The 5926-nt window shown below is 46.0% G+C and overlaps 2 pseudogenes; both read right to left on the minus strand.

Moving 5' to 3' along the window:
* LOC148002014 (5S ribosomal RNA) lies at window positions 1–118 on the minus strand (annotated as a pseudogene).
* Window positions 119–2453: 2335 nt separating this feature from the next.
* On the minus strand, window positions 2454–2571 carry LOC148002015 (5S ribosomal RNA; annotated as a pseudogene).
* Between the last annotated feature and the right edge of the window lie 3355 nt (window positions 2572–5926).

The raw sequence follows: 5926 nt of genomic DNA on the forward strand, positions 1-5926 counted from the left end.
AGCCTACAGCACCCGGTATCCCAGGTGGTCTCCCATCCACGTACTAAGCATGCCCGACCCTGCTTAGCTTCCGAGATCAGACGAGATCGGGCACGTTCCGGGTGGTATGGCTGTAGGCTCTTCTGACATTTTTTTAAGGAATATAAAACTATTCATTGACACAGCCAGAATACGGCAGATACATAGGTGAATGCGAGCAACAAACCAGTGAACTGAGCGCAGGACCCCAGTTGAAGAAATCAGAGAAAGGACTAAAAGAGCTTGAAGGGACTTGAGACCCCATATGAACAACAACACCAACCAACCAGAGCTTCCAGGGACTAAACCACAGCAGGACTTAATGGCCAACATCAGCTCTAACCATGATTCTACTTCCACATCAAACAGATTCCATGAATCATAACCTTTTAGTACAGATTTTAACTTCCTACAAAGGAATGTTTCAACCAGAGGAAACTTTACACGGAACAGCTGACTCGGACCAGCCTCTGTAGATCAGCTGGCCTCTTAAATCACAGCTCCACCTGCCTCTAGAGTTCTGGCATTAAAGGTGCACACCACCACACTAGGCCAAGTCTTGTTGTTAAATCAAGCTACTACTTCGTTTAATTCCGTTTTCTGAAGGTGGAGTTGGTATAAAAATAAACTACTGTATTTATTTGATAATACATCAATTCTGATGGGCTTGCTTTTAAACTATCCAATACATTACAGACTCTGCTTAATCCGAAAGGTTATGGTATCAGGAAAATGGTCAGGCTGATGGCCTCTCATCAACCTGTGTTTTCACGTTCAGCTCTTTTGAGTATTAAAAGCAAGCTAAAACAGACAGGTTATGTAAGTGTTTTATGCATACACTGCATACAAACAAACGCGCGCACACACACACACACACACACACACACACACACACACACACACACACACACAAACCAGAATGGTCCTTCTGTGTCCCAGTTAAAAATAAGTTCTGACTTGAGTCATGACTGTAAAATCTCCCCAGTGTTTAAGAAAAGCTGTTCTTCAAGCCGAGGAAATACAACATGGTGTCAAGCACTCTACTGTTACAGGAAGCAACTACAGAGAGCTCTCACTCGCTCAAAGGAGTCAGTGCCTTTTGACGCAGAACGAAAACCAAAAATCTCCCAACTACTGCCAATGCTTTCAAAACTAGCATATCAGACTTGATTTTCATCAGGATGCTCTTTGATCCACACTAGTAATTCAAAACCCAAGATCCAGATCATTCATATATATATATATATATATATATTTTATATACATATATATATATAATATTGTGTATTTATATATGCAAACAATTATTGTACTTCATTTCGGTACAAGAATGCCAAATCAGCCACTCCTCATAGAAGGCGATGACAATCTGAGGCCACTTCATATTCGCCTCCTTTGCTTGTCAGCAGCATCTCTCTTCTTCGATTTGCTCTCATCGGATTCACTATCAGATAAAGATTTCCTTTTTGGACAATCGTTTTCTTTACCAGCTTTTCGAGAATGAAGAAGTGCTTCAATTAATTCTGGACAATCTAAATTTTCTCCTGGTACCCAAGTATTATCGGCATCTGTAAACCCCTTCCACTTCACGAAATAGTTCACTACACAATGGTTCAGTACTTTTTCTACCACAAATTCTTCAGGCTCAGCATCTTCAACTCTTTTACTCTTTCCATTCTGTTTTTTTTTTTCCCAATTTTTGCAATGTAGTTTTATTGGAGGCCATTTTTAAAATTTAATCGGAGACTTGAAGCGCGCTCAGATGCTCAGGGCCGCGGATTCTGCAGAGTCTCCCGCCTATGTGCTTCAGCTCAGGCACATCCTAGAGGAGGGGTTCCTCTGACATTTTTAAAGTCTATTTTTAGGGTTGGGGATTTAACTCAGTCGTAGGGCACATGCCTAGCAAGCACAAGGCCCTGGGTTCGATCCTTAGCTCTGGGGAAGGAAAAAAAAAGGCAAAATAAAAGTTGTAAAGTCGGGCTGGAAGGATGGCTTAGTGGTTAAGAGCACTGACTGCTCTTCCAGAGGTTCTGAGTTCAAATCCCAGCAACGACATGGTGTCTCACAGCCATCTGTAGTGAGATCTGATGCCCTCTTCTGGTGTGTCTGAAGACAGCTACAGTGTACTTATATATAAGAAATACATCTTTTTTAAAAAAGTTGTAAAGTCTATTTCTGTTTGTTGGTGTGGTTTGGTTTGGTTTGGGATGGGTTTTTTAAGGTTGCTTTGTTGTTTTGGTTTCTGTTGGTTTGTTACGCACATGGTCTCACTGTGTATCCCTGCTGTCCTGAAATCTCCTGAGCTCCTGAGCTCCTGAGCTCCTGAGCTCCTGAGCTCCTGAGCTCCTGAGCTCCTGAGCTCCTGAGCTCCTGAGCTCCTGATTTTGATTGCCTGGCAAGAGCTCTACCACTGAGTTAAATCCCCAACCCCCAAAAGCCTACAGCACCCGGTATCCCAGGTGGTCTCCCATCCACGTACTAAGCATGCCCGACCCTGCTTAGCTTCCGAGATCAGACGAGATCGGGCACGTTCCGGGTGGTATGGCTGTAGGCTCTTCTGACATTTTTTTAAGGAATATAAAACTATTCATGACACAGCCAGAATACGGCAGATACATAGGTGAATGCGAGCAACAAACCAGTGAACTGAGCGCAGGACCCCAGTTGAAGAAATCAGAGAAAGGACTAAAAGAGCTTGAAGGGACTTGAGACCCCATATGAACAACAACACCAACCAACCAGAGCTTCCAGGGACTAAACCACAGCAGGACTTAATGGCCAACATCAGCTCTAACCATGATTCTACTTCCACATCAAACAGATTCCATGAATCATAACCTTTTAGTACAGATTTTAACTTCCTACAAAGGAATGTTTCAACCAGAGGAACCTTTACACAGAACAGCTGACACGGACCTGCCTCTGTAGATCAGCTGGCCTCTTAAATCACAGCTCCACCTGCCTCTAGAGTTCTGGCATTAAAGGTGCACACCACCACACTAGGCCAACTCTTGTTGTTAAATCAAGCTACTACTTCGTTTAATTCCGTTTTCTGAAGGTGGAGTTGGTATAAAAATAAACTACTGTATTTATTTGATAATACATCAATTCTGATGGGCTTGCTTTTAAACTATCCAATACATTACAGACTCTGCTTAATCCGAAAGGTTATGGTATCAGGAAAATGGTCAGGCTGATGGCCTCTCATCAACCTGTGTTTTCACGTTCAGCTCTTTTGAGTATTAAAAGCAAGCTAAAACAGACAGGTTATGTAAGTGTTTTATGCATACACTGCATACAAACAAACGCGCGCGCGCACACACACACACACACACACACACACACACACACACACACACACAAACCAGAATGGTCCTTCTGTGTCCCAGTTAAAAATAAGTTCTGACTTGAGTCATGACTGTAAAATCTCCCCAGTGTTTAAGAAAAGCTGTTCTTCAAGCCGAGGAAATACAACATGGTGTCAAGTACTCTACTGTTACAGGAAGCAACTACAGAGAGCTCTCACTCGCTCAAAGGAGTCAGTGCCTTTTGACGCAGAACGAAAACCAAAAATCTCCCAACTACTGCCAATGCTTTCAAAACTAGCATATCAGACTTGATTTTCATCAGGATGCTCTTTGATCCACACTAGTAATTCAAAACCCAAGATCCAGATCATTCATATATATATATATATGTATATTTTATATACATATATATATAATATTGTGTATTTATATATGCAAACAATTATTGTACTTCATTTCGGTACAAGAATGCCAAATCAGCCACTCCTCATAGAAGGCGATGACAATCTGAGGCCACTTCATATTCGCCTCCTTTGCTTGTCAGCAGCATCTCTCTTCTTCGATTTGCTCTCATCGGATTCACTATCAGATAAACATTTCCTTTTTGGACAATCGTTTTCTTTACCAGCTTTTCGAGAATGAAGAAGTGCTTCAATTAATTCTGGACAATCTAAATTTTCTCCTGGTACCCAAGTATTATCGGCATCTGTAAACCCCTTCCACTTCACGAAATAGTTCACTACACAATGGTTCAGTACTTTTTCTACCACAAATTCTTCAGGCTCAGCATCTTCAACTCTTTTACTCTTTCCATTCTGTTTTTTTTTTTTCCCAATTTTTGCAATGTAGTTTTATTGGAGGCCATTTTTAAAATTTAATCGGAGACTTGAAGCACGCTCAGATGCTCAGGGCCGCGGATTCTGCAGAGTCTCCCGCCTATGTGCTTCAGCTCAGGCACATCCTAGAGGAGGGGTTCCTCTGACATTTTTAAAGTCTATTTTTAGGGTTGGGGATTTAACTCAGTCGTAGGGCACATGCCTAGCAAGCACAAGGCCCTGGGTTCGATCCTTAGCTCTGGGGAAGGAAAAAAAAAGGCAAAATAAAAGTTGTAAAGTCGGGCTGGAAGGATGGCTTAGTGGTTAAGAGCACTGACTGCTCTTCCAGAGGTTCTGAGTTCAAATCCCAGCAACGACATGGTGTCTCACAGCCATCTGTAGTGAGATCTGATGCCCTCTTCTGGTGTGTCTGAAGACAGCTACAGTGTACTTATATATAAGAAATACATCTTTTTTAAAAAAGTTGTAAAGTCTATTTCTGTTTGTTGGTGTGGTTTGGTTTGGTTTGGGATGGGTTTTTTAAGGTTGCTTTGTTGTTTTGGTTTCTGTTGGTTTGTTACGCACATGGTCTCACTGTGTATCCCTGCTGTCCTGAAATCTCCTGAGCTCCTGAGCTCCTGAGCTCCTGAGCTCCTGAGCTCCTGAGCTCCTGAGCTCCTGAGCTCCTGAGCTCCTGAGCTCCTGAGCTCCTGAGCTCCTGAGCTCCTGAGCTCCTGAGCTCCTGAGCTCCTGAGCTCCTGAGCTCCTGAGCTCCTGAGCTCCTGAGCTCCTGAGCTCCTGAGCTCCTGAGCTCCTGAGCTCCTGAGCTCCTGAGCTCCTGAGCTCCTGAGCTCCTGAGCTCCTGAGCTCCTGAGCTCCTGAGCTCCTGAGCTCCTGAGCTCCTGAGCTCCTGAGCTCCTGAGCTCCTGAGCTCCTGAGCTCCTGAGCTCCTGAGCTCCTGAGCTCCTGAGCTCCTGAGCTCCTGAGCTCCTGAGCTCCTGAGCTCCTGAGCTCCTGAGCTCCTGAGCTCCTGAGCTCCTGAGCTCCTGAGCTCCTGAGCTCCTGAGCTCCTGAGCTCCTGAGCTCCTGAGCTCCTGAGCTCCTGAGCTCCTGAGCTCCTGAGCTCCTGAGCTCCTGAGCTCCTGAGCTCCTGAGCTCCTGAGCTCCTGAGCTCCTGAGCTCCTGAGCTCCTGAGCTCCTGAGCTCCTGAGCTCCTGAGCTCCTGAGCTCCTGAGCTCCTGAGCTCCTGAGCTCCTGAGCTCCTGAGCTCCTGAGCTCCTGAGCTCCTGAGCTCCTGAGCTCCTGAGCTCCTGAGCTCCTGAGCTCCTGAGCTCCTGAGCTCCTGAGCTCCTGAGCTCCTGAGCTCCTGAGCTCCTGAGCTCCTGAGCTCCTGAGCTCCTGAGCTCCTGAGCTCCTGAGCTCCTGAGCTCCTGAGCTCCTGAGCTCCTGAGCTCCTGAGCTCCTGAGCTCCTGAGCTCCTGAGCTCCTGAGCTCCTGAGCTCCTGAGCTCCTGAGCTCCTGAGCTCCTGAGCTCCTGAGCTCCTGAGCTCCTGAGCTCCTGAGCTCCTGAGCTCCTGAGCTCCTGAGCTCCTGAGCTCCTGAGCTCCTGAGCTCCTGAGCTCCTGAGCTCCTGAGCTCCTGAGCTCCTGAGCTCCTGAGCTCCTGAGCTCCTGAGCTCCTGAGCTCCTGAGCTCCTGAGCTCCTGAGCTCCTGAGCTCCTGAGCTCCTGAGCTCCTGAGCTCCTGAGCTCCTGAGCTCCTGAGCTCCTGAGCTCCTGAGCTCCTG

The sequence above is a fragment of the Rattus norvegicus genome, chromosome 12, assembly GCF_021556685.1.
Source record: "Rattus norvegicus strain SHRSP/BbbUtx chromosome 12, alternate assembly SHRSP_T2T, whole genome shotgun sequence".
Lineage (NCBI taxonomy): Eukaryota > Metazoa > Chordata > Mammalia > Rodentia > Muridae > Rattus > Rattus norvegicus.